Source organism: Rousettus aegyptiacus, unplaced genomic scaffold (genome assembly GCF_014176215.1).
Source record: "Rousettus aegyptiacus isolate mRouAeg1 unplaced genomic scaffold, mRouAeg1.p scaffold_m13_p_2, whole genome shotgun sequence".
NCBI lineage: Eukaryota > Metazoa > Chordata > Mammalia > Chiroptera > Pteropodidae > Rousettus > Rousettus aegyptiacus.
This window is the reverse complement of record NW_023416295.1, coordinates 53258231-53285170: the sequence shown is the minus strand read 5'-3', so window position 1 is coordinate 53285170 and position 26940 is coordinate 53258231.

Genomic DNA, 26940 nt, shown 5'->3' with positions numbered 1-26940 from the left:
GTTAGATTAGAGATTAGATTAATCTTAAAATTAATTTTAAGATTAGAGACCTACGCTCTGTGCTTATTGCTATATCGCTCTCACTGCTTGCACAGTATCTAGCAGAGTAACCACTCAATAAACATTTAGTTAATGAATAAATGAATAAAATCACTGTCTGAAACTTAATCATCTGTATAGATTACAAAATGAATTGTTATGGCTTAAACTAGCTCTTTAAGGTTTTTTCCCCAGTGTTACTATAATTTCTCATACTATCCAACTCCCTTTTCATTTCATTTCACTGTATTTTCATCTCACTCTCTCTTCTTGTGCATTTTTGCTCTTGTTTCATAAGGAGTTTATGACTGTTGTTTGGTTAATGAGTCCTGCCAATGGACAGCTTTAATAGCAATGGTGTGAGTCTGTCTTTGATCTCTGACCTTCACTGGAGATATCAAACATTTTTATAAAATTGTTTTGTGGATCTGGTTAAATTATTTTAGAATTTACTCTGGATCTGCATGGCACTATGTCCTTTCAAGTTGTCTCCTCTTTTTCCCCCTAAACATTTGTTTTCTATTTATTCATCCTCAGTTGAGCAGAGATCTATGAAAATGCAATGTTTATCATGAAACACTGTGTTTTACATATTACCCTTTGCTCAAAGTCTAACACATTCAAATTCTCTTTCTTCCTCAGATCTAGATGTGGTCAGTGTTTGAAGTGCATGACTTCCATCACGACTTCTACTGTCTGCAATATATTCAGTTAGTGGAGATTATAGTGACCTGACATGAACCCCTGCACCTTTGTTGCCCAACACTCTGTACAAATGGAGCACATATTAAATTACAATCTTTAGTGTGTATTATATTTTCAAGGCCCATTCTAGCTCTACATCCATTTTTTTTTTCTGTTGCTTACATTTTATTGTGGATACTACAGCTGCCAGAATATAGTCTATCAGAACTCTAGCTGTTTTTTGTTTTTTTGTTTTTTATTTTTATTTTTAAATAGCATCATTATAGTTGTTTTGGTTGGCATTGACCTTGTGTTTCTGAACCAGGAAATAGAGTCTAAGGAGACAGATGAAAGCCACTCCTGACAACTTTAAGGAAAGCAGGATTGCTTCTTTTCTAAGTTATACCAAGAGAGGGTTCTTAAATGTTTGTTTCAGTACAATTTCATCAGCCTTAACGTTATTGGACATTTGATCCAAATTCTAGCAACAAGATGACAATCAGCTATAGTTTTCAGCATTGTTATGAGTTTTCTCATTTTCCTTTATCTTTTTAGATATTTTAGTGGGCTACATCTAGGCAGTCAGACAGATGATCCCATTTTAAATTAAAACTCATTTGCCACTTTTCAAAGTGGCTTATTTAATCACTCATGGAGGTTTAATTTTATTTTTTCTCTATTCGTATACACTCTATTTTTTCCCAAATTTGTCATTCTTCTCAGCAAAATTAAAAAATTAAAAGTGTAATAGCACACGTAGAAATCAGAAAGAGAGAGAGGAGACAGTCACGAAAGCTATATTTTTTGAGTACCTAGTAAGTGCCAGGAATAGTGTTGTATGATTTATCTTGTCTCATTTTCATTCAACCATAGAGTTAAGTGATATCATCCCTGTATGACATTGAAGAAACAAAGTTTCAAAGAGATTAGGTAATTTTCTCAAGGCCACTCAACTATATATTTGTTCAAGTTTGATCTCGAAGTACTATAATAAAATGGAATCACAAATTATTAAACGTCTATTTGTTTCTAACCCCAAATTCTCAATTCCAGATTTTAAACTAATTGTTTAACAGAAAAGCAAAACAGAATAATTTCCTCTTTCTAACTCATTTGCTTTTTTGTAGAGATATGTTCTTCTTTATTTTGTGATAGGAACCCATACGTTATATGTAAATAGATGTGTAAATACAGTTCTACAGTTTCAACTGAAAAAGGGTGTTCACAATATCTGTGAAACTACATGTGAGCGCTGCTGTGTCCCCAAGCTGTGACATTTAGTCCTCTCATTTCTTAGCCTATCAACAGGTTCACTGGCTACAGATTGGACACCTAAACTATTAATTAAGTAAAAAATACCCTAAACATCTATAAATCTATTAAGAGAATTACTGTTCAACCTCCACTATAAAGAAAAATATGTTTACACTTTCAAAAGCCTTGTCTTCATTGAAGATTTCCTGGAAGAACTGATGATGGAAAGCTTTGGGGGAGTCAGGCCTTGTGCTTCATGTGCAAGGAGAGAACCTGAAGAAACTGAAAGACAGGAGACAAGGGCGTGTGTGTGTGGAAAGGACTAAGAAGAGTAGTGTAAGACCTCATGGTGAATCTATTCTAGGAAGAATCTCACTAAAAGGCTCAAGAACAAATACATGGAGTGAGTCCTGTTAATGGAGATCTTTGAAGACAATAATCATAAATTTATCTTTGATTCAGAGGACAATGGATGCCATCGCTGACCTTAAAGAAAAGGCTCTTTCCCAGGCAATGCAGTAGCCAGGCAGGGCTGTTCTGTGACACGTTTACTCCTGGAATGCTTTAGCCAGAAAAGGGGAGAAGAGACAAAAAGACAACTACTAAAATCCAGCGAAGAGGAGAAAGCAGTCCATTTTCACACCATTGATTTCTACAGTTTATTCACCTGTTTGTTGAGGGTCGTTTCATTTACTTGCTATTCCTTTTTCCTACAGCTCAGCACTTCTTTAAAGTATTGCTTAGTTATTGACTGAGTGTGATACTTTCTGTTTAAGGTAGGAAATTGGGGGAGAAGGACTGCATAATGAAGGACAGCAGCCACTGTTTAGTAAGTTATTCTACTCGTGCATAAAAAATTCATTGACCAGAAAGGGTTAATGCCCCTCCAAATGGCTTAACTTAATCCCCAAGTGCAATTGGCTCATTTGAAGGATCTGGCCCATTGAGTGCATGTTAGCAGAGAAGCTGAAACACCTCTTCACTAAGTCTGGTGCAGTGAGGTTAAACCCAAGGGCACATAACAGGTCAGTAGCCGAGTCAGGAATAAAATCGCAACCTTCTGAACCCCCTTAACATGCTCTCTTCACTTGACTAAGTTCTTTTTCTTTTATAAAGTAGAGAAGAAAATTTAAGGAAAGAGAAAAATTAAAGAATCAAATTTAAAAAAATATTTTATGCTGTATTTTTCAGACCCATAGGGGAAGAAATTTGGAAATAGATAAAACATACTTCAACTACAAGTTAAGCAAAAATTTCACAAATGCTTGAAATTAGCAGAGCAGCAGTAAGGCCAAGTCTGTTTTGGGATTATGTATGCAATGCCCTTCCTTATGCTCTGCAATGTGAAAGCAGCCATCTCTCCTTTGATCAAATTAAGATATATTAAAATTAACACTGTTTCTGAATTACATACACTGCACATGTATTGAAAAGATGTAGGAAATCAACTGGAAATTTTAAAAAATAAAAACAATGTCTATGAAGAAAAAAACTAAAAATTAACAAATTATATATTTTTTAATGTCATATGGGTAGTATAGTGGAGATGTTAAAAACCTTTGAGAATCAAAAGCCTAAGTTTGCATTCCTACTCTGTCACTCTTAGTAGTGATGATCATGGTCATTTAAACTTTAGGCTTTAGATTTCTTATTTAGGAGAATGGGATAATAATGAAAGTAGTTACTTCACAGTGTTTCCTGAGAATTAAACAATAGAGTTCATATAAGGTACTTAAAACGGTTCTCGGAATACACTAGACACTCAGTATGTGTTAGCTCTCTTTCTAGCTTACCAAAGGGCTATCTAAGGTGAAATTGTAGTGAAGAGAGGGCAAGTGCAGGTTTAGGGAGACAATTTAGAGTTTTCTTTTGTTTTTATTGGCAACACCAAAAGTAAAAAGTAATGTCATCATGAATGTGTTACATCCAGAGCTAGGAAAATTTGAATAAAATTTTTAGAAATACAAAGGCAATGTAGAGTATCTGAAAAACACACACATAGAAACCTGGATGGAACAAACATAGGCAGTATGATCTATGTTCTAAGAACACGAGAAGTGTCTATGTTAAAAAAAAATATTTTTAAAAGGCATATCTTAAATTACTATATAACCTAATAACTCTCTTATTTTATATAAGATTCTAAATCTTTATAATGAAAGGAACTTTTAGGATATGTTCTTATTTAGATCAAAGCTGGGGCCACGACAATAAAAATTGAAGATTCATGAATTTGGTCAATAAAAATATGAAATCAAGTGATAATTAAAATCGAACATATCTTTTTCTTCAAAAATATTTCCATATACGAATTATCTGTATAACTGCCCATAATCTGTATTTTAATGATGTTTCATTTCAAGCCATAACCCATGCAGCAATTGTGAAGAAAAATCCTTTTGTACATTTATCCTGGTTATCCAGAGTTTTGCCCGACAGTTGTTCCTTGTCCTAGATCAATAAACTGTGAAGATTCACTGAAATGCTAGAAAAAATTTTGCATTTATGTGTGTATGTATGCATTTCTTTGGAAACAAGGTACATAGCACTTATCATATCCTTGAAGACATAAAAAAAGTTGAATACCATAAATTCTTTGGCTCTTCCTCATTTTTTCACAAGCATATTCTGACCTAAGGTTTCATTTTGATCTTTAAACGACTTCTGCTTTGGTCTCGTGACCATGTCTAGCCTACTCCCCCATCACTGCCCACACTTGATTTTCTTATTCCTGGTTTCTTGTCTTTTTCCATGACCTTAGCTGGCCAAGGTCAGAAGCTGACAAGATTTTTTTCCCCTCATAGTTTACTGTACAGTGTTTGTAGCTAGCTACATGGAAAATAAATTTATTTGGGTACATGAAATTTACCTAGTCCAGATGAAATATCTCTGATAGAGGGAGACATCAGGCTTATAGACCGAGGACAGAAAGTCAGGGCTTTCTTCACTTCAGGAAGCTAAAAGATAGATTTCAAAAGGCAAAAGAAAGGGCTGAATTGCACTGAATCACATCCTACATGATATTGATATTGAACTTTTTATGGGCATATGTCATAACACTCATATTTTTCATGACAAGGAAGATAGAGCTTAGATGATATAGTAGAGGTACATTTTATAATCCCTCAAAACATCTGGGAAAATGCTGTGTAAATAGGGAATATGTAAATATTAGGGGGATTAATGTGGTCATATTCCTCTTCTACTTTTTTTCCTTTTTCTACCTTCTAATAATTCTTAATAACATTTATATGAATATTTCTGTTTTCTGAGCAGTAGAAATAATGATAACTTTTCCTCTTCCTAGCAAGTAATATTGCCTTTTGTTCTGATCATGCCTGAGTTATCATTAGTTAGAATTTATTGTACCATTGTCACTTTCAAAGACACTTTTCTAAGCTATACTTCTCTGGGAAGTAGTAAAGGAATTTAAAATCTAGTGGTCTATTCCACTGAATTGCTAGTTTTTATTCATGAAGAACTTTTGCACCTCACATTTCTAAGTAAAAGACCTTTGACTGCTATTCTTATTCAGGAACAATTTCATACTCCCACTTCCGCCCCAAACCTTTGACAATATCTGGATACATTTTGGGTTGTCACTTCTGATGGCGGTATTGCTGGTATCTAATGGGTAGATCCTACAATGCATAAGAGAGCAGCTATGACAAAGAATTACACAGTCCAAACTATCAATAGTGTTAAGGCTAAGAAACTCTACCCAAGAGTAAGGCTCGCTCATCAGCCTTACACTCTCCTTCCACTAGAGAAGAGGATTGACTTCTTTGTTTTGCAAGTAGGAACTGGACCTACTTGCTGCAGTCTATCCTTTTGCTTTTCTCTCTGGAATCTGAAAACCTGTAGAGAGGGTGGGTTTCCACCTGCCATCAGTCATGTGGTAAAGTTGATCATGTAGGCTGTGCTCCTACAAATACATGCAGCAGGGGCTTTGTTTATTGTGTTTGGTGGTAGTGGGAAGAGGGGTGACTTCAATTCAGAGGAGCCTTAGCGTTCTATTAGGACATATCTACGTGATGTCCTTCACTATTGCTTTTATCAGGAATAAAGCTATTTTGAGATCTAACTGCCTGACTTCTGTATTATTCTCTGTGAATTGGTTCTGATCTCAAGTGGGAACAGTGGTGTTATTTTTTGACCCCCCGAACCTCAAAATCTGTTACTGTCTGATGCTTCAGGATCTTAATGGCTTACCTCCAGGATTCTTGGTCTTCTGTGTCAGAGGATCTTGCTCAGCAGAGATCGCCAAAATATAATACTAACTAATTTGAGCTCATACATGTAAGAGCCAAAATGATCAAAATAGAAACACTAGATATCAGTTTCAAGGCTTCTTTGTTGAACATAGTATTCTTGTTTTTTTAATAGTTAATATACAGGAAATATTATTACAAAGATGTGTTTATAGTATTTTTCCCTTGAGTATGGCAGTTAATTATTTAGCCAGAAAATATGAATAAACCCTGATAGTAACTATATGCACTTTGTAACTGCCTCCATGAATTTACTTAATTGCTATTAGATGAACCAGTTATATTAAATTTGGGGTACTAAGAAGTGAGGTAAAAGAGAACACAGTAATATTTGTAGCTGAAAGAAGAAGAGGTAGTGAAAGTTATTCAGTAAAATACTGTGGTCTTAACATAAAACAGATTTGACAAAATGTTGTCAAAAATAATTAGATTAATTGCCCAAAGCCACACACATGATTGAGCTCCCTGGTTTGTTATACCCATGTGTGAGAAGAATACACCATTCCCATGACAATGCAGAAGGCTATTATTCTAAGTGGAAAAAAAAAAAAAAAGAATTCTATACACAGCAATGTCAAACACCCTACAACCTTCCTTAGACTTATTAGTTAGGATAGGCTTAGCATAACTACAATGGATTCCATGTTACAAGTTTAATGCATGTCTGCCAGGACACCTGTGCTCCTTGTAATCATTCAGAGATCCAGACTGATAGAGGATTCACCTTACGCCATCTCTTCACCAAAGGTAAGACAGAAATTATCTTCTGATTTCTAACTCTTCTTCCTAGAAGAGACCTATGTTGCTTCTGGCTTACGTATATCAATGATGGCACCTAACTTCAAAGGTGGTAGGCATATAATGTTGCTATGTGTCTGGCAGGAGCAGAGAACTGGAATGTTGTGAATAGCCCTACTGACTATTGAACCTGTTATTATCAAAATTTCAGAGCAAACGAATTATACTTCTTAGCAAACATTTAAATATATGTTCCCCTAATTATGATAGTAATTTACAAAGTACCTTAAAATTCCAGAATAATCAGAATATCAAAAAGTACTTTAGCGGAGACTGGATTTCATCATCTTATATCAGGATGGTACAGTGTTTAATATTTAGTGTTCCAGAGTCTGAGGCCTGTACAGCCACAGTGATTTCTCTGCTCTGTTCATGTCGGGCATTGCCATGTGCTAACGCGGTAAACAAGGTCATTCGGGGAGACCCGAAGCACCGTACTCCATGTTCTCACAGGTGTCCAGCTTGAGTTGTGTCATTGTTCCTATAGCATTTTCCTAAGAACATCTGAAAAGCATATATAAAAGTATTTCTTTCTACTTCTTTTACTTGTCTTTATTTTCAGTGAAAATCACAATAAATGACAGCTGCTGCACAAAGACTGTGAGGAAATGAAAGTTTTTAACTAATTTGTTGGGAAAGGCCTCCTATCCAAGTCAAATTTCCAAGTCAATTTAAGAAGAGCATTGAATATATAAAAAGAACACAGGTGACTAGGGTTCTATTTTAGACTGTGTATCCCTTGGACATATCTCTCAACCTTTCTGAATTTCACTGATTTTCTCATCAGATAAGGTGGAGGGGTGATCTGTGTTGTCCCTGTTTACATAAAACTCAGATGTGAATGTTTATGTGCTTGTATTCTGAGCAGTATAAATGCCGTAGATGAGAGAGGGTTGGTGAATAAGAGCAGCGAGATGGGCCACAGGTGGAAAAGAAGAAGAAGGGAGAAGAGAGGAAGAAGATGAGGAAAAGGAAGATAAAACAATGGCCATGGGTACCAACAGAAGTGTATGACACACTATGAAAGTAAATATGGAGTTCGAAACAGGAGAAGACTGTAAGATTTCATGAACACTGTCCAGTCCTACCAGTGAGATAAGGAGCACAATTTTCCAAACTCCCTGTGAGAAGGAAAAGCTTATGATGGTTTTAATGTGATGTTCTAAATCATAACTTTTTCTCATTAAGCAGGTGTTCCATGATAATATGGTGAATTTATACCTCACTTGTTTCATCACCTAAGTCTGGTTATCCTTGGGTATCTCAACATTCATAAGGCACACTGCTCTATAGTCTTTAGCGATAGATACCAGACACTGAACAGACAAATCCTTGTGTTACTCTTTCATAGTGATAATAGAAGCATTGGAAGCAATGGGATCAGGGGAATTAGAGGAAATGCTCATTAAAACAAATTTAAAAGGTCTAATGATTAAAATATTGATTAATTAGCCAAACATTGATTAGCAGTCACACTTTATCAACTACAAAGTTTCTAATTACTGAGCCATTATTCCATAGATTGACCTGTTCTCTCCTGTCACTTATGATGAAGAACAATTTTTATTAAGTGGGTTTTGGATTTTTGACCTGTAAAATTTTAATAGGAAGTGCAAAGTGGGTGTTGTGTGTGGTTTGGCATTTTATTCACCAAGGGACTAATAGTTACTGTCTCTACTTAACCAGAAGCACAAGAGTGCAGGAGGGACAAGAACACTTAGGGATTAAAATCTTACCGTCTTCACAGTCAAGGAAAAAAAAGAAGCTATGTGCTCATCCTTTGAATAAGGAAAGAGGAAAAGGTTTGCCCTTCTGGTCGTTATGCACAAAATGAATGGTAGGAGGCCTCTCAACTGTAGTCTATCAGTTACAGATTGTCCAGAGACATGGAAACACTATGAGTAATACAGAATAAAGGATTCATTATAGGAATTTAATTTTATACACTTTGGGAGTGGTTTAAACCATCAATAGAAGGCTGTTTGTCCTGCATTTGATGCTGGGCATAATATCAACAGGGCAGGCAGCTGGGGATTAATCATTCACAGGAACTGGAGAGAACAAGGACAAACTGAACTCATGTTTGTTTCTCACTGCCTCCAACTTCAGTTAGGTAGGTGACCTGCAGGAGTAGTTGGTGCTCTTTATCTTGGAACTGCCCACTTATGTGGTCCAGGATTCAGAGATGCTGAAAGAATAGATACTGTCGAGCTAGAGGAGCTGCTCCCTGCCCTGCTACTGCCAACAAACTGAGTCAGCAGAGCAGGTCAGTATGTGTTGACTGCAACAGCGAATGCACAGATATTCAAAGTGTGGAAATAGTTGCTCCTTTCTTCTAGCTTCAAAATCTTGGACACGAATTTCTCTTGTGGTTAACCCCAACCCACTATTATTCTGAGAAGGCTTTTCTGGGAAACGATGTTCCAATTTAACTAAGTTGGCACAGTACAAAGCCACCACATAAAGCAAAAAGGATTCTAATGTGCAGTACCACAGACAAGAATGTCTAAACAGCAAGGACACATCATATAAGAGTAGACATCAGGGTCCCTTGCCACTTCGAAGGACTTTCACCACCAAACAATATTTTCCTTCAGTGTGGATCCCCTCCCCGACTCCTGCTTTTTTTTTTTTTTTAACAGATACCAAGGAAGAAAAGAGAAACAAAAAATGATTCATACCAGACCAGTGAAAATACCCCATTTGAGATATTTTGACTGAGCAATTTCTGAACTTCATGCAGAGAAGATCTTGATCTCAATAACTGTCTGTGTAAGTCTGCTGAGGCCCCTGATTCACCAAAAGAAAAGGCCAGTACACCACAAAGGGTTACGATCTCAATATTACTGTCTGGAAGTGCTGCTCCAGGTTTTCTCCGGATGAGATCAGCTCGAAGGCCAGAAAGCAGATTTACAGCATGAACGTAAATGAGCAGGGGCACACCTTTTTGATCATACATATGCTTGACAGGCAAAATGTGCTTATAACCTTATTGCCAAATAACTAACAGCACGTAAGCTCCTTGCAGTCAGTGAAAAGCGACGTCCTGAAGACAATTCAGAGCAGAGCATAAGGCTGATGAGATCAACAGCCACATTCTGGAGAGAGGCAGGATGGAGAAGCCCGTGCTGGTGGCCTGCAATGGAGGGACAACTGTAGACATAGCTTCTGGGTCCCACCAAAGAGCCATGTTTTAGAAACAGCTAGCTTCTTCAGAAGCAATTGAAAAGAAAACTGACATTATGCCCAGATAAGAAATACCTTACCATCTTCTGCGTGTGAAGAGACAAGGAATAAAGGGAACACACTACAAGCTTTGAAGTATTCCTGACATTCATCCCATTTTATGTATCTGAATGTACAGTAGCACAGAGGAAGGGGGAGCTTCTTTTGCTACTAGCAATTTCCCTGTTCTCCCATAATTTAGATGATAATTTTTATTCAGCAGGATAATTTTTATTTATCGAAAGCTAAAATTACAAAGTGAAAGGGAGTATTTAAGAAATGAACTGGATAACTAACTCCGTTACCTGAGCACTTCAGACAAAGTGCTTTCTGATCCTGAGTTAAGATTTTCTGCTCCTGATAATTTAGATTTTTTTGTGTGTGTGTGTATATAGTAATAATTACATGAAATAAGATCTGTAGGTAAATGTCAACTCCTATACCTTATTGCATGCTGCAAATCTAAATATTAATTCAAATCTAAACGTTAATAGATGAACAGTCACAACACTACATTGAAGTGAAAAGTCATAGCAGTTTTTCATTTTTCTTGTGAAAATATGGAAGCAATCTTAGAGAATTAACATTGAAGGCAAAGCTAGAGGGTCTTGATAGTATAATATTTAGCCTAAATTAAGAGATGAACAAAATATCCTGGTAACAATAAAAGATAAAAAATAAAATATTTTATTATAATATTTTTGTCTTCCATTTTTAATATTGGATTTTATTATGGTTTATGAATTTGGAAGAATTTCTTGCATATTAAGACTATTAAACCTTGCTTTGTCACATTCATCATAATCATCCCTCTATAATTTGGTAATGTCCTCAAATATATTGTTTTTCCTTTTTGATTCTTTCTGTAACTTTTATGTCTAGAAACTAGTACTATTCTAATAAGAGTATACATTCTTATAGAAGAAAGAGAGCAAGGGGAAGGGGGAAGGAGAAGGAGAGAGAGAGAGACTGAGAGACAGACGGAGAGGCAAAGAGAGAATTACTGTACTCATGGCAGCATATCCTGTGGTCCTCAGGAAAGCATTCAAGAAATCTTCTAAGTACTTGTGTTTTTCAAAATCATCTGCTTTTCCTCATTCTAGAACTTTAAAGATATATTCAATAATTATGAAGTCAACATGAAATACACTAGCCTTGATATAGGATGTCTTGCATTTTATAATTTCTTACATTAATATATTAGGAATTATTTTTCTTTTTCTGAATTATTATACATGTTTATATATATGGAGTCATAATCATATAAGTAAGTAGTGTAACTGCTTATTTCACCACTGTATTAGATACTGTAAGTATATTCTGAGATCAGCTATATATTAAAATATATTTTATTTTTATGATAAAATTTTAACACTTTTAATTCCTCTAATTTTGGAATGACTAATATTAAGTGTATATTAAAAGTGATTCTTTTTCTAAATAGTCAATTTCTTACCATGGTTGTTTGAATATGCCATTCCTTCCACATTGCTTTCTGTTAATTATTTCATTGTTCACCTAATACATGTATGAGATAGTCAGTAAATGATAAATAGAAAACCGATTTTATGACTCACATATTTTTATATTTTTTAAATTAAGTTTATTGGGATAACATTGGTTAATATAATTATATATTTTCAGCTGTACATTATAATTTGAAATCTGTATATTCTATTGTGCGTTTACCACCCAAAGTCCAGTTTCCTTCAGTTACCATATATTTGATCCTCTTTACCCACTTCACCCTCCCCCTACCTCCCTACATTTGACCCCTTTAACCATCTACTACCTCCACCTCCCCCACCCCCTACCCTCTGGTAACCAGATGTCTATAGTCCATATACAGGAGTCTCTGTTTGTTTGTCCTGTTTAATTGCTGCTTTTAGGTTTATATCCCACATATAAATGATTTCATGTGATTTCCAACTTTTCTTGTCTGGCTTATTTCACTTAGCATGATTTTTATCTCGAGATTCATCTATGCTGTCACAAATGGGAGTATTTCATCTCTTCTTATGGCTGAGTAATATTCCATTGTATACATGAACCACAGCTTCTTTAGCCAATCATCTATCATAGGACACTTCGGCTGCTTCCATGTCCTGGCCACTGCGAAAAATGGTGCTATGAATATCGGTGTGCAAATATCTTTTTGTATATGGGTTTCCAAGTCTTTGGGGTAAATACCCAGTGGAGAGATTGCTGAATCATATGGTAGATCAATTCCTAGTTTTTGAGGAAACTCCATACTGTTTTCCATAGTGGCTATACCAATTTGCCATCCGATCAGCAGTGTATGAGGGTTCCTATTTCTCTGCATCCTCTCCAACATTTGTTATTACTGTTGATTAGAGCCATTCTAACAGGTATAAGATGGTATCTCATTGTGGTTTTGATTTGCATTTCCCTAATAGCTAATGTTTCCCTAATATTTGAGCATCTTTTCAAATATTTGTTGGCCATTTGTATGTCCTCTAGGGAGAAATGTCTATTTAGGTCCACTGCTCATTTTTTGATAGGATCATTTGCTTTTTTGTTGTTATTGAGTTGTATGAGTTCTTTGTATATTTTGGATGTTAGGCCCTACTCGGAGGCATTGCTGCTTGCAAATATAATTTCCCATTTGGATGGTTTTCTTTTTACCTACTTGATGATTTCTTGTGCTGAGCAGAAGCTTTTTAGTTTGATGTAGTTCCATCCCATCCATTTATTTTAGCTTTTACTTCCCTAGCTTTTGAGGTTAAATTCATAAAATTTTCTTTAAGTCTAACATCCTTGACTTAGTTCCTATGTTTCCTTATATGAATTTTATTGTTTCAGGTCTTATATTCAGGTCCTTAATCCATTTTGAGTTAATTTTGGTGTGGGGTAATAGACATCAGTCTAGTTTCATTCTTTTGCAGGTAGCTTTCCAGTTTTCCCAGCGCCATTTATTGAAGAGGCTTTCCTTTCTCCACTGTATATTTTTGGCTTTTTTTTGTCAAAAATTATTGGCCCATATAAATATGGGTTTACTTCTGGACTCTCAATTCTGTTCCACTGGTCTGTGTGTCTGTTTTGCTGCTGTTTTGATTACTGTCACTTTGTAGTATAATTTGAAGTTGGGCAGTGTGATGCCTCCAGCCTCATTCTTTTTTCTCAGGATAGATTTGGCAATTCAGGGTCTTTTGTGCTTCCATACAAATCTGATGATTTTTTGTTCTATTTCTTTAAAAAATGTCAATGGAATTTTGCTAGGGATTGCATTAAATCTATATAATGTTTTAGGTTAAAAGGTCATCTTAACTATATTGATTCTTCCAACCCAAGAACACAGAATATCTTTCCATTTCTTTGTATATTCTTCCATTTCTTTTAATAGGGCCTTGTAGTTTTCATTATATAGGTCCTTTACTTGTTTTGTTAAATTTATTCCTAGATATTTTATTCTTTTTGTTGTGATTGCAAAAGAAATTATTTTTTCCACTTCTTTTTCTGACCCTTCATTATTAGAGTATAGAAATGCTATGGATCTTTTAATGTTGATTTTATATCCAGAGACTTTATTGTGTTTGCTTATTGTTTCTTGTAGTGTTCTTGTGAAGTCATGTCATCCGCAAATAGTGACAGTTTGACTTCTTTGTTTCCTAATTGAATGTCTTTTATATTTTTCTCTTGTCTGATTGCACTTGCTAGGACCTCCAATGTTATACTGAATAACAGTGGCAATAGTGGACAGCCTTGCCTTGTGTGTGATCTTAGAGGGAAGGTTCTTAGTTTTTCACCATTAGTATAATGTTGGCTGAGGGTTTGTCATATACAGACTTTATTATGTTAAGGTATTTTCCTACTATACTAATTTTGTTAGGTGTTTCGATCATAAATGAATGCTGTATCTTGAAGGCTTTTTCTGCATCTATTGATATGATCATATGATTCTTATTTTTAAATTTGTTTATGTAGTGTATCACATTAATTGATTTGGATATTTTGAACCATCCCTGTGCCCCTGGTTTGAAGCCCACTTGATCGTGGTGTATAATCTTTTTAATATGTTGCTGTATTTGGTTTGCTAGTATCTTATTTAGGATTTTTGCATCTGTGTTCATGAGAGATATTGGTCTGTAGTTGATTTTTTTGTGTTATCCTTAGCAGGTTTGGGTATCAGAGTAATATTGGCTTCATAAAATGAATTGGAAAGTATTACCTCCTCTTCAATTTTTTTGAAAAGTTTGATAATAGATATTAAATCTTCTTTGAATGTTTGGTAGAATTCACTTGTGAAGTCGTCTGTTCCTAAACTTTTATTTTTTTTGTAGTTTTTTGATAATTGTTTCAATTTCCATACTGCTGATTGGTCTATTTAGATTTTCCAGTTTTCTTGATTCAGTCTAGGAAGATTATATTTTTCTAAGTACTGGTCCATTTCTTCTAGGTTATTAAATTTTGTATTACATGCTTTTTCATAGTATTCTTGTATGATCCTTTGTATTTCTGCAGTGTCTGTCATAATTTTGCCTCTTTCATCCCTGATTTTGTTTATTTGTGTCCTTTCTATTTTTCATCCAGGGGTTTGTCAATTTTATTAACCTTCTCAAAGAACCAGCTCTTTGTTGCATTTATTTTTTCTATCTTTTTTATTTGTTTGTTTTCAATTTCATTTATTTCTGCTCTAATTTTGATTATTTCTTTTCTTCTGTTGACTGTTAGGCTTGTTTTTCCTTTTCTAGTTTTTAAGATAAAGTGTTAGGTTGTTTATTTGTGCTCATTCTTGTTTTTTGGAGATAGGTTTGTAATGATATGAACTTTCCTCTTATGATGGCGTTTTTATATGTTGTACTATCATTATCATTCATTTCTATGTGTGTCTTGATCTCTCTTTTTATTTCTTCTCTGACCCATTTATTCTTCAGTAGCATATTGTTTAATCTTCATGTATTCGTGGTTCTTCCCACTTTCTTTCTGCAGTTGGTCTTTAGTTTCAAAGCATTAAACAGAGAATATGGTTGGCATGATTTCAACCCTCTTATATTTGTTGAGGCTATCTCTGTGTCCCAGTATGTGCTTGATTCTTGAGAATGTTCCATGTGCATTCGAGAAAAATATATAAACAGCTGTTTTGGAATGGAACACTCTGTAAATGTCAATTATGTCCAGTTGGTCTAATGTGTCATTTAAGGATGTTATTTCCTTATGAATTTTCTGTTTGGATGTTCTGTCCATATCTGACAGTGGGGTATTTAGGTCACCTACAACAATAGTATTTTGGTCTGTTTCTCCTTTTAGCTCTGTTAGTAATTGTTTTATATATTTTGGGGCTCCCTGTTTAGGAGCATAAATATTAATGTGTTATGTCTTCTGTATATGATTCCCTTTATCATTATAGTATCACTCAGTATCTTTCTTTACCTTTTTTATTTTGAAGTTTATTTCATCCGATATTAGTACCACTACTTCTGCTTTTCTCTGAACGTCATTTGTTTGAAATATCATTTCCACCTTTTCACTTTGAGTCTATATTTGACTTTGGAGCTGAGATGTGTCTCCTGGAGGCAGCATATGGTTGGGTTTTGTTTTTTGATCCATTCTGCAACTCTGTGCCTTTTTATTGATGAGTTCAGTCCATTTACATTTAGAGCGATTATTGAAATATGAGGTCTTCTTATAGCCATTTTCTCTTTTGCTTTCTGGTAGCTCAGTGTTTCCATTGCTTCCTTGTCCTTGTGTTTCTGTTTTCTTTATTTTGGCCAGCTTTTGTGGGCTTTCTTTCTGGTCCTTCTTGTTTTATGTTATATACTTCAGTTCTGTGTCTTTGGTGTGTGGTTACAATTATGAATATGTAAAAGATGGTACACACACACACACACACATGTATGTATAGTCATCCCTTTTCTTCTTTGAATCCTCCCCTTTTCAGTCACTATTGTCTCAATTTGTCGCTATGTATGCTGAACGTTCATTACTATCTTGCTATTGCAAATCTCTTATTATTTCTAAGCTTATAATGCCCTGTTCCTAGTAAGGGTTCCACTCCTTTGCTTCAATAAGCCTGCTAGTCACCTTACTCCTAATTATGTATCTATTTTTTTTTTTTTGTCATTTTGTTTTAGGTGAGCTGATCCCTTTCAGTATTTCCTGTGGTACAGGCCTTGTAATGGAGAATTCCCTCAATTTTTGTATAATGGAAAGATCTTCATTTCTCCCTCATATCTAAAGTAGAGCTTAGCTGGATACATTATTCTAGGCTGGTAGTTCCTTAATAGTTTAAATATTTGATTCCATTCCTTTGCAGCTTGTAAGGTTTGTGCTGAGAAGTCCAAGGATAATCTAATGGGTTTTCCTATATAAGTTACGGTTTTCTTCTTCCTGGCTGCCCTGAGAATTCTGTCTTCGTCATTGATTTTTGATAATTTTAATACAATGTGTCTTGGTGAAGGCCTTTTTGGATTGAGGTAATTTGGTGTTCTGTTGACTTCTTGAATTCCAAGCTCCAGCTCATTCCTTAGATTTGGGGAATTCTCATCAGCTATTTGTCTTAAAATGCTTTCTAGGCCCTGCTCCTTTTCCTTGTCTTCAATAATGCCTATTATTCTTATGTTTCCTCTCCTGATGATATCAGCTAGTTCTTATATTTCTCCTTCAATATTTTTCATTGTTTGGTTTCTCTCTTCTTCCTTCTGATTTATGTCTAGATTTCTGTCTTTGGTATCACTGATCCTTTCCTCCATTTGGTCGACTCTATTTTCCAAGCTTGCTATTTCATTTTCAACTCTCGCAGTGTGTTCTTCATCTCTAGAAGTTCTATTTGGTTCTTTTTGAGGCTTTTTGTTGTTGTCGTTGTTGTTGTTGTTGTTGTTGTTTGTTTGTTTTATGCCTACAGCACCTGGTCTTCCTAGCTGGTCTCCCATCTATGTACTAACCAGCCTCGATCCTGCTTAACTTCCAAGATGAGACAGGATTGGGCATTTTCAGGGTGGCATGGCCATACACCTTTTTGAGGGTTTCAATCTCCTTGCTCTGCTCATCTAGTTGTTTCTTCAATTCCTGAAATTGTTGATATGACTCATTTTTGAATTCACTGAGTTTTTCCAGAAGTACTATCCCGAATTCTCTGTTATTTAAGTTGCATATTTTCATGTCTGTAAGCTTATTTTCTGGAGATTTTTCTTTCTTTCTGAGATGCCTTATCACTTTGGTTGTTCATGATGTTTAATGGACTATTTCTGCCTTGGGCATTAATGGAAATGTATTCTGCTGGTTTTTTTTTTTTTTTCAGAAAAAAGATTCATTGTATAAAAGTCTCTCTTTAGCCTGCTGCAAAGAAGATGCTTTTTTTTTGGTTTCCAGTAGGTGGCGTATAAGCCTCTTGGATCCCTACTTTATATAAAGCCTAATGTCTTTTATTTTCTTGTAGATTTTAATCACACTTGCTACTCTCTGTTTCAGTCACTGTCAATCTTAGCAACAGTTTTGGTAGCATTTGCTCAGATTCCCCTGGGGGTCCTTGGTGTTTGCTCTCGAAGGGTATGTGGGGAGGAACCCTTGGGGTTGGAGCTTGGAGGCTACAGCTCAGCTGTGGTTTTGCAACTCTGGCTGGTAAAAATCAACTATTGTTTTTCTGCCATCCTGCTTCTCTGCCTTCTGCCAGGGTGACTTAGCCCTGCTGCTGGCCAGGGGAGCTCACAGCTTTCCCAGGCAGGGCTGTTCAGGGAAGTTGTCGCTCCTTCTCTTCTCTTCCTCCTCCTACAGGTAGCTTTGGGAACTGCGAGAGGCAGCTTCTTTGTTTCTCCCAGTCCACCACCCGACACCTGGGGTTCTGACCTGTGGTGGCTCGTATGCGCAGACCCTATGCTTAGATATGCTGGTGTACAGTTTGGGTGTTTTTTTGTTGTTGTTGTTGTTGAGTTTTAGATGCTCAGCTTATTGTTGTTTCAAGGGGAGAGATCTTGGGACTTCTCTCACTCTGCCATGTTTCCAAATATCCCTCTTCATACTTTTTTAACTTATAAAAGAAATACCAGCTATAAATTTGTTGTGGCTAAAGTATGGTCTTCAACCCACAAATTTTCTTATGTAACATCGTAGATACAGAGATCACTACGCAGTTCCCTTTTCAAAGAAGTACCTTCTGCCCAGCTTTGGGGAGTGTTGTCTGCCTACTGTCTTCAACACTCAACTCCTTTAATGTTTTGTCTCAGCTGCAGAGATCCCTTTCACCTAAAGTTATACCTTTCTTGGAGCAGCTAGTTTAGGTGACTGAGGTGGAAATGCAAATATCTGGCTGTTTGTGATCCATGCAGGAGACTGAAAAGGGCAGTACTTGCTCCATATCTCCCTTCCAATGCAAGTGTGGCTGTGTCTGATCTGCATCTCAGGGACAGCTTCCTCTGCCAAATACCATTTTATTCATCCTTGTTTAACTCATGATGATCCCTAAAAAATATTTTTTATCCCAAACTCTATTTCCGCTTGGCTTTTGGTTTCCCCTTGGTTCTATTTCCCCATTGACCTAACCAATGACAGTTCTTTCTGGGAGCGGTCTGAGAAATCACACAATAGGGTCACTATCAAGTCAAGTAAGCAATGAAGGCTCATCACTGGTAGTAGATGGAACACAGATGGCCACTGGCACAAGGTGGTGGTCTAATTGTTAAAACTTTTCTGGTGGAAGAGAATGCATGCAACACACAATGTATGAGGTGTTTCAGATATAGGAAGAAAATAGTAACTATAGGGATAATGGGATGAGTTGGCTGCTGCTAAGCCCCATTAATGAGAGAAAATGAACAGTTGATGGGGAGTGATAAGCTATAAAAGCCACAGGGTCTTGTTGGTTGCACATAAGGAATCTCTCATGACTTTCAACTGGAGGGGGGGGGGAAGGCTGAGAACAGGGCTCAGGATGTAGTAGGCCAAGTAGCTGCACTTTGAATACAGTTAACCCTAATCAAGGCAGGTCTGTTATGTCAATATCAGAATAAAAACTCATGAATCTGACACTAGAGATGAGACTATCTGGATGAATTTCTCACAATTTTGGGTCCCAGTCCCCTCTAAACCCTCTCAGTCTGTAGGAATATTGTACCTCTTCCTGTTAAGAAAATGAACATCCTACACTGAGAGACAATGCAGAGGCTTACTCCCTGCAAGGCAACATTGTTTCTCTCAGGAACTGCCACCACTGCCCTCCTGGCTGTAGGTCTATAAGCAAGGCAGAATCATCTGCAGACATTCTAGGTCTGATAAAAAAGAGATGAGACCATACTCCAAAGAGCCACAAGACCTAGCCTGCCTGTATAGCAGAACCAGGAGAGTATTCTAGGGACTGAATTATATACTTAGGGAAAATAAGATATTAGCATTTTGGAGATTGCTGGATTGATTCAAGTGGTGCAAGGAATTGTCTGTTGTAGACACAAAGATGCGTCCCCCAGCTGTCCACTCAGGGAAGAACTGCTTTAAGTAGCCTCCGATTATCAAGTATCTTAGGGTCTACCCAATGCCTTGCCCATGATCATTCCTTTCCAAAGGGCACTGCACAGCTGGTGGTTGAGCAAAGCCATGGTATGTTACTTTCTAGAGTAAAACTGTGTAGAATGACTCCTTTAACTACAGCCACCACTCCAACAGAGGGCATAAGAGTTGGATAAGGGGGGCCTTATAGACTTGATTATCCTCTACATTGGCCCCAGATTTTAGTACTTAATATGTCTGTGCAGCTAAGGACAGACACAGAGATTAGGATCAAGGGTTCTCTGACATTGCAGATCTGTATTCCGAGTGACCATAAAACAGGCCAATAGCCTTTGCTTTTACAGCTCTGTGGGGAGAGGAAGGAAATAATACTGAGAGAAATTGAGAAGTTGTAATAGAGAGCATCTTAGGCTTCCTAAAAAGACCCATCAGTCTATAAAAGTAGAAATATACATGTGTTCAGAACAAAACTAATCATTCTTGTCAACATCAATGAAAGGAATTTTGAAGAGACTGTGCCTTGGCATTTAGTTGGATACAATTGAATGATTTCAGGTGCTGATTTGTAAATAACAACTTTAAAAAAGCTCTTTGTTGCTTTATAAATGTGAAGTGGTGTGAATCCTCTGGGAATTCTGAACAAGCAAATATTTTCATTAGACATGGCAGTGTTTTACAGAAATATGTTATCATTGGTTTCAATGCAAATCATGAGAAGATGTGTTACTTAGCATTTGATGGGCATGGCAAAGCATCCCATATGGGGTACAGGATTCAGATCTATTAATACAAGAATTACATACAGATCTTTCAAGGTGTGGATGAGAGAATAAACTTCATACACTGCATATGCAGCAACTATATTAACATGATAGATTTCAATGTTCTGCAGGACCTATTACTGTGTTTTGGGGCAATAATCCATGAATTTGAAGGATTTATACAATGGACCATAACAGCTCCTTAGGTATGATTACGTCCTATCAGATGAAAAAATGTCTTTTTAAAACCTTCTTATTAACCTGTTTGCTCCATGGACCATAATCTTTCGAAGGTTAAATTATATACATAGCAAAATGGGCCAAATCACCTCATTCTGTGTTTTAAAATGTATTTATGGTGAAAAAGCTCTCCAAAATGGGAAAGTGGAAATTGTACCCAAGAGTACAATCAAATCAAGGTGATTTTAAAATGTGAGCAACAGGCACTATTTGCAATTTCTGTTAAGGAGAGAAATCTTGATAATCCAAAGATAACACTTACTCCTTTATGCACCATTTATATTCACATTCATCTAAAAATAGATCAACAATTGAATACAATGTGAGTAGTCAAATAGCTTGAGATAGCTCTCAAAGCTTGGGCAGGCACAAAGAATCACGATAAAGATACAGGCTACAAATTAAATGGACAAGCATTGTTAAAATACTTTATATTACTTATTTTTTATCTATAGCTAGTGTTTATTACATGAGAAAATTAGATCACATGAAATTTGAATTATTAATATAATTTTATTCCTTTCACAAATGCTATTGTACCTAGTATTTTGTAGAATACACGTTATTTAACACATTTTAACTAATGCATCAATGGGATCTAAATTATTAATTTAATAATATCTCTCAGATAATAGGAATCTTCTGGTAATACTGCCTTAAAGCATAAAAGCAACTATAATGAGGAGTTGCTGAAGAGAAGTGCTTGATGATCAAGGCACTGCCATGTTCCTAATGGTGAACCACAATCATCTTTTCACCCCAACTAGAACCAGTCCTGATAGAGATGCTCTCACTTCAGAGTAAGTACTGACAATATACAAATGTGTGCTTTTTTAAATTTTTTGAGTGTATAAGGTAAATTATTCAATTAAAAAATATTGAGAAAAGAATAGTGAATGGGTCAATGCAGAGAAAAGATTACCTGTTTTTTTTTTTGTTTTTGTTTTTTTTTGTTTGTTTGTTTTTTTAGCCAGGTACCTCAATTAATGACTTTTTACTGCTATTTTAACTTTTTTACCTTTGAATTCCTGTTAGTGATATCATTATTTTCTCATAAGTTTTAAAAAGGTACTTTGAAATCTTTGGAGAAATAACAATATAAGTCTAAAGAGAAATAATAAACAAACATCTGTGGATTCTCCCAAAGTCCTCTTTTCTTTAACAAATACAGAAGTAGGAAGAATGAACAATAAAAAATGACTAGGAAAATTACACCCTCTAGTTCAAAAAAGAATCTATTTTCTTACTCATATGCATTAGTCTTCTGCATCACATTGAATCTTTATCAGCATGCAGAGTATGGTAGCACACATCCTGACTATCTCATGGTGCAATTCTCCTTTGGATAAAGATCTGTAAATGAATTTAATTATAATATGGATCTCTTCTAATCTGTATGCTATGCTAGCTCATTTGTGCACCTATGCATTTTTAAATCTGTTGTGATAATTAAGAAGGCTACACTTTTAAAGTGATCCTTACCTAAATATGAACAAACAGTGCAATTGTGTTTTCTTTCTAGATAACATTTCCCCTGCCAAACTTAGATTAAAACAGGAAAAATCTTTTTCTTTTCCTCACCTTCTCTTTTCCATACCTGGCATAAACAAGGCTTGTTTTCATTCAACTCAGCTATTTCCTTTAAATATATGTAGAAGAGATGGAGAGTAAACTGCTTTTGTGAAGATCTCCAAGACTGGTGGCTTCCTCAGAGGGCTTTATACCACGACTTGGTAGGTATAAACACTCTGCCTCGCTAGGCATTTATGACCTGCTCTTAGAAAGCACACTTGAGGTATAGATAGGCAAAGTCATGTGGGTAAAATGTCTTGAGGATCTACTGCTTGATTTCCAAGCTATTAATCGGGGTTATATAGACTGATTGATGCAAGGAGCATGAAGCTTCCATAGAGCAGTCACATAAATTCCTTTTTTTTTTTTTTGGATTATTTTGGAAGCCTATGGGAGTACTTCCTGAAAGAAAAGGGTAAAACTACATTGGCTACTATTCAAATCTACTTTATAATATTGGGTTAATCTTCTCATTTCCTCGCCAAATGGACCACTGTATGATTAGGCAGTAGAGTTTTGTTGTTGTTGTTGTTGTTGTTGTTATTGTTGTTTTCTTTGAATATCCAGTTGTTAATATTTTAGAATGGAAATACCAGTGGTCAAAATTCATGAAGATAAAATGTTCTCTTTTAACGTTAAGCCTGAAACCATAAGCGAAGGGAAAGCTTCTGCTGAAGGAATTTTAATTTATTTTATCACTTTATAAATCACTAAAGGCAACAATTTTTTATTGCAATAATTTTCTAAAAGATATAATAAATGTAGGAGTTTGAGGTACTTCTTGTCATAAAATTTTTGCCATTTTACTTCTAACATCGAGTGTATTAAAAGGAAATAATATTGACAGTTTGACACCAAAAAAAAATCTCTCAACTTCATATTGTGACCTAATTTGAGCTCTGCACACCAGATCAGCATACAGCTTGTGCATAGTACTGTAGGGGATAACATATTGGACAGATAGCTAACATTCCTTCCTCACTTTCTTCCAGGCAAAATCATGCACTGGTCACACTACTGAGCTTTAGGTAAACCTGAATGTTGCTCTTGATAGGAGAAAGAATATCATGTTCATTAATATTGTAAATAATATAATCAATTGGGAACATGATGTGCCAACCATGCATTAGACACATTTGCTTTTAAAACCTCTCCTAGCAATTACCCAATTGGTATTTATAAATTGCAATCACACACGCATATCAAGGAATCTTGGTAGAGCAATTACCTTTGCATGAATGATTTAGCCTTTTGGGACATTAGTAAAACTAAGACATCAAATAAAACTATTTATCTTTCTCTGTGGCTTGGAGAATGAGAGCTAGTCATGCTTGAAAACTGGCATTAGTGGTCCAAGTTAAGGTCATGTGCCAATCCCGGTAATTATAAGAAAAGGAAAGAAAGGGAAGGGAAGGGAAGGGAAGGGAAGAAAGAAAGACTAGGAAGAAAAATTAAAAATAGAACCAAAAGAAGGAGCCAGCATTGAATTAGCTTGGGAAACTTTTAAACATATCAAAAAATTGGACTGTATTTTTCACAAATAGATTGCAGAAAGCTTTGGCAACTAGCCTGCCTGGAATTACTTCCCAAACTTGAGTCTGAAGACACTGTGTGTATCAAAAAAAAAAACAAACAAAACAAACAAACAAACAAACAAAGTATAATAGAACTATATAACATAGTTCTATTATACTACATAACAAGGATAACAAGGATATGCCAACCATCTTTAAGGTTTTGGACATACCCTGGTTCCATGAAATATTAATTTCCTCCTTTTATTTCAGGTTAGAGGATTGAGGAGGAGGGAGGATAAGGTATGGGAAAGGTAGTGAATCTTTTGGTACAAAATTTGGTACTGGTACAAATATCTTATGATGACATGCCCAATAACGTAATTCAATTTTTTTGTGAGGCTTCCACAATCCAAATCATTATAAAGCATAAATGATTTAAAAATACGTAATAATGTTGAAGCTGCAAGCCACCCAATAATTACTTCAAGTAGCTAATGCAGCTGGGTGATTAAAATGTTTTTAAAGAGATGTCACCACTTAATCTAATTCCCTACAAAGTCACACCTTTATGATATTGGGAATACATTGTCTCCTGCTTGACTCTCAAGCCATTTCTAAAAGGAGAAGTCCAGTGGACCAAAACAAATGTTGGAATGGGTTAGGTAACTCTAAAGTCTCATTTAGGTTCACAAATGACAAACCAATTGATTATGAGACATTTCTTTTGCTCATTCAACTCTTACTCCATCTATTTTGGGCTTCTACAGACCTATGAAACTCATGGCCTTCTGAAGCCTTTGTTCTTGCTCTTTCTTCTGTCTAATATGCCCTCCCCCTATATATCCTCATGTCTCATTCAGATCTCTCTCTCATATTCTACTTCCTGACAATCTCTCTCTCTCCTCCATTTCTCCCATTACTCCATTCTCTTACCAGGTTCTATTTTTTTCTGGATAACATTTATCATTCTCTTAATTTATCATATCCCTCTATCTATGTACTAGAATATAAGTTGTATGAGAATTGGAACTTTGTCTCTCCTATTCATGGCTTTCATCCCCAGGATTGGGCATACAGAAAACATACAATGTATAAATGGTGAATAAATGCATTCACTTGTTATTCATACACTGGAAGAATCTAGCAACTCATTATTGACTCTATGGTTAGTTGTCTTTCTGGTTGTAGCTCTGAAATTGTAGAACTATTGCAGTTCTACTGACATTGCAATGAACTACATACACAACTTTCAAAAGCTGGCAGCAAGATCTTTAACATTGGATATATAAGAATACTTATCTAAAAGACAACAATGAGAGCAACAAAACATTGCTCTGTGTTATGTAGTTGGTTGACTTTGACCCAAGATAATCAAAACCCCAACGCAATTTCTCTTAGTCAGAGATGTACCCTCTTCCCATTCTTGTAAAAAAACTCTTAATGTGTATATTCATTCACACAAGACCTGGAATGAAAGGAGTCCTATTTTCAAATTTATCAGTTTGTGTCATAACCTTAATGTTACATGAAGCTATGCCTTTAGGAGAATCTATTTAAAATAAAAATAATTACTTAAAGATAATGTCTATATTTTGGAATTTTGGAAATGTAATCAGAGTAGACAGCTATTACTTTGTGCTACAAATCTGAATGTGAAATTTCAGAAATACTCTTTGCATTAAAAATGAATTAACTGTGTGATTATTAATTGTGCATATTCCAATTCCTTTGTGCTATACTGCATGTTTCTTGAATCTCATTTGAATCCTTTGGCTAAGTAATGTGTCAAGGGGGGTACAAGCCTGAATGCCTGAGTTATTTAAAAGGCAGGACAGCACTTCCAGATTAGAATACCAATGAGTGGGGTTAAAAAGGCTCTACTGTAGTTGGAGGGCAGCTCTCAGTCTGAGAAGTACCTGAAAAGGACCTCTATGGACTAATTTTCAGAATCACATTGTAATGTGGGCTCATGTCAATCATCAGAACAGACAGCTTCATCCCATGATATAAACTAGTTATACATTCAAGAGCTGCCAGAAGATCTTCATTAAAAAGGGACTTAGCATTAAAGGAAGAAGGTTGTTTTATTATAATACTTCAAACACAGTTTTTTGTTTTATATGTTCTAAGAATTTTTTTGTTCTTTGCTACAGTATCAAAAAAGTACCAAAGAAGAAGGAAAACATTAAATATTCCATTTTTTAATAGGAATCAAGGAACCTTTCTGGTTTAAGGCATTAAAATCATATACATTTTTTTCCTAAATTTATTCATGGCTTTGAATAACAAAAAGAAATCTCTAGATGTAATAGGAGGATGTTTTTAATCTTTTGTGGGAAGGGATTTGCAGAGCTGACTACCCAAGGTAAAATATCTACTGGCAAAGTATATCAGTGAGAGTTTTATACATATAAATTTGTATAAAACCTTTGGGCTCTCTACAAGCTTTCAGATACCAGTTAGATATTACAATTGGTGTTGTTAAAATTTAATATAATTGTGTTAGGAGGAAAACAGGAACACTATCCATCTAAGTAAATCATTAGCACTGTAATCTAGTATTTAAGGAAAACTTAACAAGGGTTTAATAAAACTGACAGATGTATCTTTTTACCTGTATTCAATAGTGTCATATCAAAACCTTTGTTTAAATATATTTGTACAAGTCAGGTAACCTCTTCAAAATATCCAACATATATACTTATTTACCTAAATTGTCTCATTCTTATCACAAAAAAATGTCAAAGCAAATGGCTTGGTAAGTGGAATTAAAACAATTACAGAGTGTCTTGCAAATAATGTATTTGCCTCATATGCTATAATAAGCTCTGTTTTCTGTCATTCACTTTCAATGAAGAAGATGCAATTTTACAAGTCCTTTTCTCTCGTTAAACTGAAATTGCCAATTCCAGAACACATAATCTCAAATTGATCTCATTATTTAAAAGTGTTCCTGATAAATGTATGGGTATTTATTTACAGACAACTCATTATAAATCACAATTTATAACTTTTCCTTATGACACTAACACATTATATGTTCGTTTTTACTGCTTGCCCTCAGGAGTCTACCTGGAAGCAAAATCATTAAAATGACTTGTAAAAACCAGGAAACTGTCCTGG